This window comes from Bos taurus, chromosome 1 (genome assembly GCF_002263795.3).
Source record: "Bos taurus isolate L1 Dominette 01449 registration number 42190680 breed Hereford chromosome 1, ARS-UCD2.0, whole genome shotgun sequence".
NCBI lineage: Eukaryota > Metazoa > Chordata > Mammalia > Artiodactyla > Bovidae > Bos > Bos taurus.
In genome coordinates, this window is record NC_037328.1 from 45,720,341 (window position 1) to 45,737,251 (window position 16,911).

Sequence of the window (16,911 nt, forward strand, 5' to 3'; positions counted from 1 at the left end):
GATACAAAAAAGATCTTCATGACCCAGATAATCACGATGTTATGGTCCCTCAGCTACAGCCACACATCCTGGAATTGAAAGTCAAGTGGGCCTTAGGAAGCATCACTATGAACAAAGCTAGTGGAGGTTATGGAATTCCAGTTGAGCTATTTCAAATCCTGAAAGATGGTGCTGTGAAAGTGCTGCACTCAATATGCCAGCAAATTTGGAAAACTCAGCAGTGACCACAGGACTGGAAAAGGTCAGTTTTCATTCCAATCCCAAAGAAAGGCAATGCTAAAGAATGCTCAAACTACCACACAATTGCACTTCATCTCACACGCTAGTAAAGTAATGCTCAAAATTCTCCAAGCCAGGCTTCAACAGTTCATGAACCATGAACTTCCAGATATTCAAGCTGGATTTAGAAAAGGCAGAGGAACCAGAGATCACATTGCCAACATCCACTGGATCATCGAAAAATCAAGAGAGTTCCAGAAAAACATCTACCTCTGCTTTATTGACTATGCCAAAGCCTTTGACTGTGTGGATCACAAGAAACTGTGGAAAATTCTGAAAGAGATGGGAATACCAGACCACCTGACCAGCCTCTTGAGAAATCTATATGCAGGTCAAGAAGTAACAGTTAGAACTGGACATGGAACAACAGACTGGTTCCAAATAGGGAAAGGAGTACATCAAGGCTGTATATTGTCACCGTGCTTATTTAACTTATAGGTAGAGTACATCATGAGAAATGCTGGGCTCGATGAAGCACAAGCTGGAATCAAGATTGCCAGGAGATACATTATTATGCAGATATGCATAAAAACGATATGCTTATCTCCTCAGCTATGCAGATGACACCACCCTTATGGCAGAAAGCAAAGAGGAAGTAAAAAGCCTCTTGATGAAACTGAAAGAGGAGAGTGAAAAAGTTGGCTTAAAACTCAACATTCAGAAAACTAAGATCATGGCATCTAGTCCCATCACTTCATGGCAAATAGATGGGGAAACAGTGGAAACAGTGAGAGATTTTAGTTTTTTGGGCTCCAAAATCACTGCAGATGCTGACTGCAGCCATGAAATTAAGACACCTGCTCCTTGGAAGAAAAGTTATGACCAACCTAGACAGCACATTAAAAAACAGAGACATTACTTTGCCAACAAAGGTCCATCTAGTCAAAGCTATGGTTTTTCTAGTAGTCATGTACGGATGTGACAGTTGGACTATAAAGAAAGTTGAGCACTCAAGAATTGATGCTTTTGAACTGTGGTATTGGAGAAGACTCTTGAGAGTCCCTTGGACTGCAAGGAGATCCAACCGGTTCATCCTAAATGGAATCAGTCCTGAATATTCATTGGAAGAACTGATGCTGAAGCTGAAACTCCAATACTTTCATCTGATGCAAAGAGCAGACTCATTAGAAAAGACCCTGATGCTGGGAAAGATTGAAGGCGGGAGGAGAAGGGGATGACAGAGGATGAGATGGTTGGATGGCATCACCGACTCAATTAACATGAGTTTGAGTAAACTCCGGGAGTTGGTGATGGACAGGGAGGCCTCGCATGCTACAGTCCATGGGGTTTCAAAGAGTTGGACACGACTGAGAGACTGAACTGAACTGAACATAATGTCAGGAATCTTCACAGCCCTTCCCCTGGTGTTGAGGGCCCTTGAATGTAGCCAGTCAGACTGCCCAACATAAAGCTGAATTTGAAACCATACTTAGAAATGTCCATAAGTAAAGTGGAAGTCACTCCAGTAGTGATAAAACCTGCTCAATAAAGGTAACTTTTACATTTTTTCACAAGCCTCTACATCAAAGATGTTAAGATCAACAGTCATTCTCTTTGTAAGAGATTACAAAACACTTTGGAGAAGGCAATGGCAACCCACTCCAGTACTCTTGCCTGGAAAATCCCATGGACAGAGGAGCCTGGTGGGCTGCAGTCCATGGGGTCGCCAAGAGTCAGACATGACCGAGCGGCTTCCCTTTCAGTTTTCACTTTCATGCACTGGAGAAGGAAATGGCAACCCACTCCAGTGTTCTTGCCTGGAGAATCCCAGAGACAGAGGAGCCTGGTGGACTGCTGTCTATGGTGTCGCATAGAGTCGGACACGACTGAAGTGACTTAGCAGCAGCAGCAGCAGCACAAAGCACTTACAGCTCACATGCCTAAAACTCAAAGTGAGATTATACAGGAGGGCTCCTCCACAAGGAAGATACCCCTTGCAAGAGGTGTTTCCTTGAGAAAAACAGTCTCACAATACTAGTAATTAGTGTGCATACTAGTGCAATAGTCCAGTTACAGAAACTGGTAACAAATCCCCCAACTTATTCTATAAGAATCCCAAACATACAAAAGAAGGAAATGATTAGACAGGGACTTGCCCCCACCTCCTTGAGGACATCACCACCAGATAATATCAGAAAGATCATCTGGATCTACTGAAGTGCATCTAGGATAAGTCATTCCAAGACTCACATGAAATGCCTCATCCCACTGACTTTATGGAGTCTAGCCTTAAAATCCATCTCAGTACACCAGAACACCACTTTCCGTATTGCCTCCATATGTCAGGTACCATGCTACATAATCGGAGCCTTGGGGAGATGATAAGAGGGATGAAATAATATTTTTTAAAGTGGCATCAGAAATCCTTTTAAAGAGGAGACTGTTTCTGTTTAGGAAAATACTTTGCAGAGCTTCCTGGAAGGTTTGATGTCATCCTGAAGATATGGGCTTATAGGAGCCTAGGAAACAAAGAAACAGCTAAACCCATTTCAACAGAAACTATGGGGTGAAGGTAAAAATGGAAAATAAAAAAGACAGGAGGATAGAGAGTAAATGGAATAAAGGGAGACCAAGAAACCTGTGAAGCAGATTAATAGTGACAACAGAAATAACTGGAGGACTTTCCAAAATAGAAGAATTTAAACTCTGTGTGGGTGTATAATAAAAACCCCTTTTAAACATCTGATTCTTATAAAGTCATCTACCCATATTTTTTTTAAAAAGTAAGGAAACTGTGTCAGCTTATCTGGATCAAGCCTTTACTTCAATTCACTTGAAAAAGTAAAAGTGAAAGTCACTCTTTGCAACCCCATGGACTATACACTGCATGGAATTCTCGAGACCAGAATACTGAAGTGGGTAGCTGTTCCCTTCTCCAGGGGATCTTCCCAACCCAGGGATCGAACTTAAGTCTCCCACATTGCAGGCACATTTCTTTACCAGCTGGCTACCAGGGAAACTCAATTCACTTAATCCTCTCTAAAAAGAAAAAAGAAAGGGAGGGAGAGAGGAGGAAAGGAGTTTGAAACTGAACCTGTAATCAATTGAATGTACCCAGAGGATCACACTGGTTATACCATGTACAAATAATGACGGTAAGTAAGACTGAGGGGAAATGAGCCATGGGAATGAAGCCCTAAAGTATCAACTCCAGATTGTTAACCTCCCTAATGCATCAGCTCTGGATTGTTCTTCTTAGCATCCTTGCAAAGTGTGACCATGCCCAAGTAGAGCAACAAATACAAGACACTGTAATAAGCACACAAATATTTCTCAATCTGTGAAGAACATTCCCAGTTAAGGAATTCTTCACTTGGAAATTCTTTTTGCCCCTTAAAAATTCTATTGCTTTATAGAGACCCTGCTAAAATTCCAAATTTGCTAGTCATAAAATCCATATTATTATACAGGTTTTTCAGTTTGTGGTATAACTTTTCATAAAAATTATCTCATTTAATACCTGTGAGGTTGGTGTTATTATGGTTCTCAATTAACAGATAAGGACATTGAGGCCTACAGAGGTAGATTATCTTTCCCAACATCATGTAGCCTATAAAGAAGTCCCTGGTGGCTCAGATGGTAAAGAATCTGCCTGCAATGTGGGAGACATGGATTCGCTCCCTGGGTTGGGAAGATCCCCTGGAGGAGGAAATGGCAACCCACTCCGGTACTCCTGCCTGGAGAATCCCATGGACAGAGGAGCCTGGCAGGGCCCACAGTCCATGGGGTTGCAAAGAGTCAGATGACTGAGCGACTAAGCACAATACATAAAGAAGTCAAGACTTGAACTTGTACCTTCTGAGGATAAATCCTTTGACTTTTTTTCTACATCATGTTCTCTGACCAATAATGAGAAGAACAAAGTTCAAGTTTTAGAAGCAGCCATATAATATTTCAAAACACAGGTGAAAGCAAGAGATTTGTAAAGCCATACCTATGCAGCCTGTATTCATCCCTCAAAATAAAAGCAGTTTTCAGGCGTCCTGCTCCCACTCTATTTCTACCATATTCTCCTTTCACAGAAGTCAGGTGCTGCCAAGTCCTCACTGCCTAAAAGGAAAGGCTCTCCTTGGCAGCTCTTTGCTGGAGGACAATTCCCAAAATGTCGAGAGACTTTTAATTTCAAATTCTAGACTAGCTTATTAGTATGAATATAAATTTCTGTTTCTTACTACTGATATTTCATCTAATAGTGCTGGAAAACGAGCTCTGCCACAAAATACCATCTGCCATGAAGCCCTGTTCTTAAATAATGCCCCATACTGAAAAGAACTGCATTCAGATTGACAAAGGGGCTTTTGTGGTTATCAAAGAAAGAAAGAATTTCCAAAATAATCCTAATATCACTACTTGATGGTTTAGTCTATCATCAAGCTGTTGGTAGGTGTTTTCTCTAAAACTAAGCTTTTTCTTTTAGAACTATGCAGGTTACTGTGTGTCTTTTATTCAGTGCCCATGACCTCTTACTTACATATAAATCTCAAAGGATAGAATTTCTAGCTGATGCCACAAACATTACCATATTAAGTGCAGGCCTTTGTTAGAAATTCTTCTGTAAGCAAAACCATCCACTCACCTTTGCAAGTTGATCAAATCATTACTTGATTGACAATGTCTTAAGCTGGATGTAGAAAGAAAAACTGGCAAAGAAATTTGAATTTTCATAAAGACTGAGCATGAAGCACCTTTCCATAGAGGATGTCTTTTATGGGAAATGATGTAGTTATTTACAAGGCCATTGTTTCTAGCCCATGTTGAAAGTTTTCACATAAATATATTACCTTCAAACTACATCTGGAAACCTGACATTGATTTTTATATGAAAAGATGATAAATCACTGTAAAACATGCCAGGCCTCTCAGTAGAGCCCATGAAATACACACACATTTCCATGTAAACTAACCAAGGAAGCCTGATCAAGAATGTAATATTGATTTGGAACAATCATTCCAGGGAAGAAACTTTTGATAGCATAAGACTTATACTCAAAACAGTTTAAAACAATCCTGGCTCCATCTTGCAGTTATACAAAATGAATCACAGAACTTTAGAATAAAAGAGACTTCATCATCTGTTCAACCTCCTCATTTCAGTTGGATGGGAAAGAGGCAGGATGGTGTTTCTATTTGTTTTTTATGTGCATTCCAATTTTTTTTTACTTTTTATTACATTTTTAAACACACCTAAAGGTAGGTAGCCAAGTACAATAAACTCCCTTGTGTGAGTAACAGTCAATCTAGTTGAGTTACCAATCTTTTAACCTCCTTACCTTTTACAATGAGTAATTTAAACCCAGAGAAGTAACGTGACCAAGGTCACTTAGTTATTTTGTGGCCAATCCATGACTTAAACTTCTAACCAGCCCCATTCCTCAACTAGTATCTTTCCCACTCTTTCCTCATAGCTCTTGCCATTTGTAATACATGCGTTGGTCAGATGCTTTCATTTCTATTTTTATCACCACACCCACAAGCAAAGTACCATTATGAATGAATGATGTAGAAGACTAATGCCACCCTAGCCTAGGCTGTAACACCACCCTGACCAACTAAATTATTACAAACACCTCTCCACGTTCAACAACAGGAAGAAGTTCTGCTGCTGCTGCTGCTGCTGCTAAGTCACTTCAGTCGTGTCTGACTCTATGCGACCCCATAGACGGCAGCCCACCAGGCTCTCCCGTCCCTAGGATTCTCCAGGCAAGAACACTGGAGTGGGTTGCCATTTCCTTCTCCAATGCATGAAAGTGAAAAGTGAAAGGGAAGTTGCTCAGTTGTGTCCAACCCTCAGCGACCCCATGGACTGCAGCCCACCAGGCTCCTCCGTTCATGGGATTTTCCAGGCAAGAGTACTGGAGTGGGGTGCCATGGCCTTCTCCGGGAAGAAGTTCTGCTGACTTACAATGGAACACTTTTCAACAGCTCTAGCAACTATCTTCTCCCAGATCTGCCTGAGAATGTTTCATAGAAACCAAAATACACTGTCTTTGTTTTCTGCTACATCTATTTGCTTCATGGGAAATAGATGGGAAACAGTGGAAACTGTGGTAGATTTAATTTTGGGGGGCTCCAAAATCACTGCAGATGGTGATTGCAGCCATGAAATTAAAAGACTCTTACTCCTTGGAAGGAAAGTTATGACCAACCTAGATAGCATACTCAAAAGCAGAGACATTACTTTGCCAACAAAGGTCCGTCTAGTCAAGGCTATGGTTTTTCCAGTGGTCATGTATGGATGTGAGATTTGGACTGTGAAGAAAGCTGAGCACCGAAGAATTGATGCTTTTGAACTGTGGTGTTGGAGAAGACTCTTGAGAGTCCCTTGACTGCAAGGAGATCCAAGCAGTCCATTCTAAGGGAGATCAGTCCTGGGTGTTCTTTGGAAGGAATGATGCTAAAGCTGAAACTCCAGTACTTTGACCACACCATGCGAAGAGTTGACTCATTGGAAAAGACTCTGATGCTGGGAGGGATTAGGGGCAGGAAGAGAAGGGGACAACAGAGGATGAGATGGCTGGATGGCATCACCGACTCGATGGACGTAAGTTTGAGTGAACTCTGGGAGTTGGTGATGGACAGGGAGGCCTGGCGTGCTGCAATTCATGGGGTTGCAAAGAGTCGGACATGACTGAGCAATTGAACTGAACTGAACTATCTGCTTACATTCAACATAAGAGACCAGATCAAATCAACGTAAAGTTATATCATTACAATTAAGTTTCCAGATCTTGTGCTGTCCACTCCAACCTTTAAATCAAACCGAACTACTTATGCAGCATTCAGTTGGCAGTCTATAAAAACAAGCCAGTCCTAGCTTGTAAACCTGCAATCCTCTTGTTTTGTTCCTTAATCTTGCTCTTGCTTGACTCTATGCCAGTTTGAGCCAGTTTCCAACCCCTATCTTACCATTTGTACTTTATGACTAATTTTGTCTTAACCAACTTGGTATCTTTGTTGTGCTTTCAAAAATCAATTCACTGTTTGATTTCTCTTGGCCTTAAGTGCCTTAATCCACCCATTCTCTTGCCATTCCTTTGGAATCCAAACCCCTACAGAGAGGAATTTAGTGGTATGAAGCCAAGGCTGCTGACAGATGAGTGTGTGGCAATTTCATGTTTATGGGCTGGGAAGTCATTATTCCCTCCCAGGGAAACTTGGCTACCATTAAGGTTTAACAATGCTTTTTCACACAGACCAACTGAGAGGTCATCTCATCCACCAATATGAAGAAAGAAATCATTGTTTTCTGCCTTTTACAATTGGCAAAGGTAATAGAGATACTTCATGTCCCTTTTGTACTCATCTGATAACCTAGGAAAGCCTCAAAAATAGATTCCAACAGACATATTAAAAGGATTAACCTTATTTGTTGATTTTCTTGCCAAGGAGTTCAAATTTCCTTTTCTGCATGGAAGCGTTTGTCATATTTGAGGTAAAATTCCCCAGAGTAATGTAAAAGTAGTACGTAAAAGAAGACCTATTTATCTCTACCCCATGCTCTACAACCCATCACACTCCCTACCTTTCACACATTAAGATATTACTTTATTTTTTTCAGTTTTTTCCTATTCCATCTTTGACATCTATATTTGAAGAGTAAATAAGTCAATAAATAAATATACAGTTAAGGCTCTAAAAAAAACACACTAACCCAGCAGAGGTAAGACATAGATCTGGATTTGTGTGCGTGTTTGTGTATGTACGTGTGGATGTGCACATATGCATGCATGGATGCTCACATACATGTTTTGAAAGCAGAAATTAATTTGTATTTATTCATTCTCTGAAACTTCCAACCTCCCCCATTTCAACAGCATAAGTTTGTAAATTGGTGAGTTCACGACTGGGGGCAAAGTCTGTTGCCAAAAAGCAGACCAAACTAGTCCACCTGGGAACAAAAAAGCTCATGATGTTTGTCTTGGTTGCATCTAATGAGCCTGGAACATAAATAATTATTTAATCTTAAAAGAAAATATAATATCCTTCATGACTAAACTGTTAACCTACCATTTATTCTCTTCTCACTTTTAAATCTGCCACCTAGCACTCTAATATAAACAAAACAAAACCTCAAGAGAAGAGCAGGCCAATAAACAAACAGAAACCATTTCTAAAGCTGGATACACATTCCTTTCTGTCATAAAGTAGTACCCAGTCTGGGCTTCTCTGGGGTTCAGATGGTAAAGAATCCTCCTGCAATGCAGGAGACTCAGATTTAATCTCTGGGTCAAGAGAATCCCCTGGAGAAAAAATGGCAACCCACTCCAGTATTCTTGCCTGGAGAATTCCATGAACAGAAGAGCCTGGCAGGCTACAGTCCATGGGGTTGCAAAGAGTTGGACACAACTGAGCTACTAAACAGATAGACATAGTACCCAGACTAAGCATTTCTGTTTCTATTTAAAGACTCCATAATGCTCCCTGTGCCTAGAACTTGAAATTTTAGAGTCATCTGATTATTTTCCTTTTCCTGTACTTCATATCCAACTATTCTATAAACATTGTCAACTTTGCCCATATAAAATGTCTTCAATGCATTCATTTTTCTAAAATCTTCCATATCCCTATCCTCATTACATCATGCCGGGACTATGGCAATAGCCATTTAACTGTCCTCCTTTCTCTGTTCTAATACTATACACCACAGTGTCAGGCGAAGGGGAAAAAAAAGCCCCCATGCTGCCATCAGCATGTTTCTTACTTCCAAAGCCCTCCCAGCGTCTATCAGAGTAAGTTCTCAATGCTCCATCTTGTGCTCCTACCCACCAAAATGTGTCCCCACAGCTTCCCAGCCCAGTGCTCTGCCCAGGTAGGCCAGTCTTCTCACCTGCCCTGAACAGCTACTCTTACACTACTCACCCACAATGACTATGAGAATCTAAATTGAAACTGGGGCCATGTTTAGGACTAATCTTCCTGGTTCAGCCTATTAACCCCACAAAGAATTCTTTCTTCTTCTGACTCTCCTGAGCACTAGAGGGAGCTTGCTCCACCCAATCTTGTACTTGATTTTATTCCCTGTGTTTGTGTCCTGTCTTCTCAACTAGATTGCAGAACCTCTAATCCATTTAAGGTGCCTAACATCTACCCTGTTTAACAGTTGCTATGGGAAATGACAGGTCTGAAAAAAGTAATTAAAAAAAAAAAAAAGAGTAAAGATTGTGCTTCATACATCTTTGCCTTTCCCACAACAATATGCTGAGTGTGCTGCAAGTATTTAACAAATAGTTGCTTTTAAAAATATTACTGAAGCAATGAGCTAGGAAAATCTCTAAAGAAAGGTCAGTCTTGAGATGTAACTAAAGAAATGGAGATGAACACAGTTTCTACCATAATAAAAGTATCAAGATCAAATGAATGTTACTCATCACTATATCAATATTTTGTATACTGTGGGCTTTTCACTTCACATAGATTATTTATGAAGCCTGTTGTTGTGTGTTAAGTAGCTTCAGTCATGTCTGACTCATTGCAAGCCCATGGACTATAGCCCACCAGGCTCCTCCATGGACTTCTCCGGGCAAGAATATTGGAGTGGGTTGCCATTTCCTTCTCCAGGGGATCTTCCCAACCTAGGGACTGAATCTGGATCTCCTGCACTGTTCAATACAAATTTTTAACAAATACAATATATGTTTTTCTAAACATTAAAATTGGCCATATATTCAACACCCAAAAGTTTATAACTCAGAATAAAAAACTAAGAATATTTTTAAGTAATTGAAGTAAAAATTCATTTTTAACAGCGACCTAGATGACACCACCCTTATGGCAGAAAGTGAAGAGGAACTCAAAAGCCTCTTGATGAAAGTGAAAGTGGAGAGTGAAAAAGTTGGCTTAAAGCTCAACATTCAGAAAACGAACATCATGGCATCCGGTCCCATCACTTCATGGGAAATAGATGGGGAAACAGTGGAAACAGTGTCAGACTTAATTTTTGGGGGCTCCAAAATCACTGCAGATGGTGACTTCAGCCATGAAATTAAAAGACACTTACTCCTTGGAAGGAAAGCTATGACCAACCTAGATATTCAAAACCAGAGACATTACTTTGCCAACAAAGGTTCGTCTAGTCAAGGCTATGGTTTTTCCTGTGGTCGTGTATGGATGTGAGAGTTGGACTATGAAGAAGGCTGAGCACCGAAGAATTGATGCTTTTGAACTGTGGTGTTGGAGAAGACTCTTGAGAGTCCCTTGGACTGCAAGGAGATTCAACCAGTCCATTCTGAAGGAGATCAGCCCTGGGATTTCTTTGGAGGGAATGATGCTAAAGCTGAAACTCCAGTACTTTGGCCACCTCATGTGAAGAGTTGACTCATTGGAAAAGACTCTGATGCTGGGAGGGATTGGGTGCAGGAGGAGAAGGGGACGACAGAGGATGAGATGGCTGGATGGCATCACTGACTCGATGGACGTGAGTCTGGGTGAACTCCGGGAATTGCTGATGGACAGGCTGCGATTCATGGGGTCGCAAAGAGTCGGACACGACTGAGCAACTGAACTGAACTGAACTGAATATTCAGGTAAACAGTATGTAAATATCACAAAACTGACTTATACTAACTCACCTTTGATTTAAAAAATAATAATAGATGAAAGGCCACTCTGGCCAAATTAATTTGAACAAAGCTTATAACAAAGCAGTGACTAGAAAGTCAGGCCTGGACATGCTCTCATGCTGGCTACAGAGAGCCCCTCCATGCCCGCAGAGGCCCAGTCTAACCAAGGCCCTGTAGTCAGTCTAAGACCCAGCTTACAGACACGAGGAGAAAACTGGCCAATGGAAAGAAGGTTCTGTGGCTTGACTGCCAAGAAAGGGTGATAAGAAAAGTCTTGAAACCTCAATGAAATAAATCTACTTCTAGAAATCTTTCTTAAAGGAACATGCAGAAATACAGAAAATACAATCATTCTGACAATTTTTAAACAATAGGAAATAATCTAAAAGTGACCAAAATATATGAACGAATGGCCAATGTAAGTTTTGGTAAAGCCATCCCAGAACTCTCAAAGCACATGCTGAAAGTGGCCAGAAAGGTCACCGAGACAAGTGAAATAGGCTAGGTGATATGAAATCTCCTGATTTTAAAATATATTGGCAAGTAGTTCAAATACTCGGAGAAGGCAATGGCAACCCACTCCAGTACTCTTGCCTGGAAAATCCTGTGGACAGAGGAGCCCCTTAGGCTGCAGTCCCTGGGGTCGCTGCGAGTCAGACACGACTGAGTAGCTTCGCTTTCACTTTTTACTTTCATGCATTGGAGAAGGAAATGGCAACCCACTCCAGTGTTCTTGCCTGGAGAATCCCAGGGACAGGGGAGCCTGGTGGGCTGCCGTGTATGGGGTTGCACAGAGTCAGACACGACTGAAGTGACTCAGCAGCAGTTCAAATACTCAAGAACATCACAAAAGCCAAACAAAACATATCCATGGGCCACACTTAGCCACACACCACCAACTTGATTTCTGTGGTGAAATCTTTTTGAAAATTATGATTAAAGAATGTTTAATGAAAATGTTCTTTGTATAACATCAGATTAAAAGGGGGAGGGGAGTATGATCCTAATAACGTAAGAGACATATATTGTGGGAAAAAAAGACCAGCAAAAAATCATTATAGCTGTATCTGGAGAGACTGTGGATGATTTGTTTTCTTTATACTTTTCTATATTTTCAATATTTTCTTCAAGTGAGTATTTATTACTTTATAATATAATGTTGCATCGCTAACTGGGTGATGTCCCTAAAGGGGGGCAATTCAGAAAGGTTGACATTTTTTTCCCAATTCATCATGTTAAATTTTGTATATAAAAGGCTGTTTGTAAGGCCCTAAAATTTTGAATTGCTGTGAGGCTGAAAAATTTAACATCATTAATGAGATGTAAAGTATTGCTGAAAGAAGTTATGAAAATAATGCAAATACATACTATATATAAAGCACTCAGCCCAAACACACTCAACAATGGTATTCAGAAATACTTCCCTTTGGTATTTGCCAAATACCTTGTCTTGTCTTGTATGCTGACCTCAGGTCACCCTGATTCTGAAACCATTATCACATGGCTTAATTACTAGCTTTCCTGAACCTTCTCCCCAGCTTATTCTCTGCCCCCATCACCACCCATGTCTCAGATTCTCATCACCATGACTGACAGGAAACCATATCCCTGAGCCCTTCAGAGTCTCCTTGACTAAGCCCCTAACCCCTGGTTATCATAATCCAATAATAAAAATGTGATTCTAACACCTCTAGGGAAGCTTTGTCCAAATATTGGCTAGAAGCTTGTAAAGTATGTGTTTACCATAGCCTGCTTTCCCTTCCCTTTTTGCTCCCCAATTAGCCAAAGTTTACAACTTATCCTAGTCTTTATTTTCCACTCTGCACCTTGCTGGAACTCTTTGGAGAAAAAGTATGTGTAGATTTAGAAGAGCATGTTCTCTTATCCTCAGGAATGAATGAGATGAGACAGTGGATTAATTCTGAGATAATCAGGCAACTTTTCATGAAGCATATTCACATAGATTTGCTTTTATGTTTTGATTGGCAAATATGGAAGTTATTTTGCATTCTTCAAACTCAGATTGAATAAGAGTGGGAGGAAACTTGCCTACCTGTCAGGAAGGTATAAAATTTCATTATGGGTCAGTGAGCATTGCCTGTGGTCTTATTTTTTGGTAATTCCAGAATCACACAGGACCCTCAAACATGTAGCAGACCTTTGAAGACAGGCATATGAAAGAGAACCACAGTATCATTACAAAAAACATATTTCTTTGGAAAAGTAAATTTGATGATAATATTCACATGTAGACCTCCTGATTTTTTTTTTTTTAAGTGTTCATCTAAAGAGTATCTATGGACTTCCTTGGTGGCCCAGTAGTTAAGAACCCATCTTCCAATGTAGGGGACGTGGGTTTGATCCCTGATTGGTGAACTAAGATCCCACAGACCTCAGGGACAACTAAGCACACATACCACAGCTAGAGAGCTTGTGCGCCAACTGCTGAAGCCCACACACTCAGGAGCCTGTGCTCCACAAGAGCAGTCCGCACATGGCGATGAAAATGCAGTTCACCAAAAATAATAAATGTCTAAAAAAAAAAAAAAAAAGAAGAGTGTCTAGTTTAGGGGCTAGGAAAAAAGATGTCATCATTTATATGCCACATGTCTACTCGATACTTTTAAACAACAGGCTGTACCCTTTGGCCTCTGTTTGCAGCCACTCAACACTCTCCCATCTACCCAGCACTGGGCTGCACAGCCTCAGGCACAAGCTTTGTGTGGTGATGACTCTGAAGCACAGACACTGAGCTCACATAGTAACCACCAGTACAAACAGGTCACTAGGGCCAAGGCAGAGCAAGATGCCAGAGCTAGAAGCCATCAGCAACTCAAAACATATGGAAGGACAAGAAAGCACATTAGGGAGAAGGGCAAGGTAGAGACTTTCCATGTTCCCTTCAACACAGAAGCACCTCCCTCCCCAGTGGTGGCTGAAATAGGAATTAGATATCCAGGCCTGCCTGCATGGCTTGTGAGTTCTGTACAACACGGTCTAAGTTTTGGCAAGTTGACTAATACTAGAAAATCAAGTCTCATGACCACCTCTGTTGGCTAGAATTACTGTATTTTCCAGTCTCCTAGAAAATAAAAAGGCAACTGGAAGAAGGAAAGTTCCCAAGATACTTTACTTCCTGTTTCTGCTTCTGAGGAATAGTTTTACTAGGGAATAGAATTATCTGCCCCTTAAATCAGTATAAAATTTGAGAGGTTAAAAACATGTGCCGACTTACATAATGTAGCAATAAAAGATGGCCTCAACAGTGAATATTTTAGGTAATAATTAATTCAACCCGACCTTCCATTCTAAATCAAGCTTTGTACTAGAGACAAAGCTTTCTAAGATAATTAGATGGAAACCCTGGAACAACTGATTTGCAAGGTAATATGTTTATCTCTGTCAGTTGCCACGTAACTCTCATCTATACCCCGTCAGTTCTGGAACAGACAGAAGAGCCTGGCCCTCCCGTGATGCGCTGCTGAGCCCTCCCAAGTGGGGGTCACTGTGAGGTTCTGATGTAAACGTGGATGTGGAGAGCAGCACAGTGTATATATCAGGCCAGGGACAAGAAGAAACGATGAAATGCCATCAGTCAGTGTGACTCCCACCTCAGTGCTGAAAAAATACTGGCAAAGTCAGTGTTTTTATAACATGCTCACTAACATTATCATATACCTGCTCTCTCCATCTCACTGAAAAGAATCACCTGACATTATAGATCTTTCCAAACTATCAATTTTATATTTTAAGTCAAAATTAATTTAAGACTGTCTTTAAAATAGAATAATGTCTAAACCTGCTCATTAATGGAAAGTCCGTTTAAGTTTGCAGCTTTGCAATTCCAAGTTAAATTCTGATTTTGAAACATTGCTGGCAAATATGAAAGTAAAATAAGAAAAAGTGAAGCAATGGAAAAATCTCTCCTGGCTCATAGTGTTGAACAGAAGGTATTTCCAATCCTCAACATGTGTTTTTGAACTTTCTTTTATGAGGAAGAGAGATCATTCCACTACTGTCATGGAGAACACTTCATAAGGAAAATAAATTTCTCTAGAAATAAGTTCTATTTACATCTACATTTTTAAGAGAGATACGCAGCATTTTAAAGTGGTGACTCCAACCCAAAGTCTCCTTACCTGGATACTTTCAGGAGTATCCTGGAAATCCTGCCCTGGAAATGGGCCATTAAATCTATTTTCCCAGTAGTAACTACAACACAAATTACTAATTGATTATTCATCTAAAATGAAATTGTCACTAAATGGTAGAATGAGATCTAGATGCTCATTTTATCTGCAGCATTTCAAATCCAAATAGTATAAAAAGAAGAAAAGGTCAAGAATTATTTTTTTCTTTAATTCAGATTGACTTTCTCTCATAAGGAACTAAGATACCAGAAACCACAGAATCTTTACAGAAAAAAAAAAGAAAAACTTCACAAAAGCTTTCTGTATAAAAACTTTAAAACAGAAAAGTCATGTCCATTGTAAACTAAAAAAGGCAGGGAGAAGGTCATCTTGACCAATTATTGCTAAAAAGCAATTAGAAATTAAACTAGTATCTGTTTTTGTGCTGTGCTTAGTCTCTTAGTCGTGTCTGACTCTTTGCGATCCCATGGACTGTAGCCCGTCAGGCTTCTCTTTCCATGGGGATTCTCCAGGAATACTGGAGTGGGTTGCCATTCCCTTCTCCAGGGGATCTTCCCAACCCTGGGATCAAACCCAGGTCTCCTGCATTGCAGGTGGATTCTTTACTGTCTGAGACACCAGGGAAGCTCAGTATCTATTTTTAGATCTTTATAATTTAGTTTTTCTTCAAATTGAAATCTGTGTTTTAGTTTTCTGTACTTCCCAAGCAATAGCAATTTTAAAATCTGAATCAAAAATGAGCTTCCCAGGGCCTCCCTGGTGGCTCAGTGGTAAAGAATCTGCCTGCCAATGCAGGAGACACGGGTTCAATCCCTGGTCTAGGAAGATTCCCCATGCCTCAGAGCAACCAAGTCCTTGGACCACAATCACTAAGCCTGTTCTCTAGAGTCTGGGAACCAAAATGACTAAACCCACATGCCACAACTATTGAAGCCCGCACACCTAGAGCCTGTGCTCTACAAGAGATGTCACCACAATGAGAAGGCCCCGCTCACCACAGCTAGAGAAAGCCTGACCACAGCAATGAAGGCCCAGCACAGCCAACACAAATAAATAAGTTTCCTTCATTCACATAGGAAAGAAAACATCTAACATTTGTCTTGTGACCACATAAACTTTTGATGTTTTCATACGAGCAGCAGTATCACCTTCCTTGAGCATGTGACAGTTACCTGACACCAAGCAAAACTAAGATCCATCCCCTTGGAGCACAGAGCCATGTAGATGCTTCCAAGCCCCTACATCCTGGGAGGGAAGGATAGGACCTTCTTCCTGGAGGAGTCTGGCATGACACCTTCTCTTTTCAGGGCCTTTCCCCCGGCGCACAGGGACAGCGGTCACTCTGCTGGGATTAAGTTACTTAAATGGGAAGACAAGCCATCTTTCCCACATGGTAAGCCTTGGGAAACAGAGGAAATACCAACACTGGTCACTGCTATGTATAGGATGAACGAGATCTACTTTGAAAGTACATCATCTCTAACTTTCACAAAACATAATTACTAGAACCTAAATAAAACTGACAGGTTTATCCAAGTATTCATTCTTCCTCAGGGCAGTGTTTTGTTGTTTTTTTTTTACAAGGGAAGAACTGAGTCACACGTACATCAGTGCCCTGCCCCCTCATGCTCTTATTTTATTCTGCCCTACACAATAAAGAAATAAACAAGTAAAAAAAATAAATTAATTAAATTAATTAAAAAAAAAGAAATAAACAAGTAATACATTTTTAAATTGTTTTTTAAGATGAAACAATGCCTTTTATATTAAGGCATCATACTACCTGTGCCATCAACAGAAAGTACAGTCAAATTAGTTCCTACAAACCCACCTGTCTGCACAAGCTCCCCGACCTTCGCCCCTCTGCCAGCCATAGCACTTGAAGCTTCCCCTATGATCCGGCACCATTCCCCTTACTATTC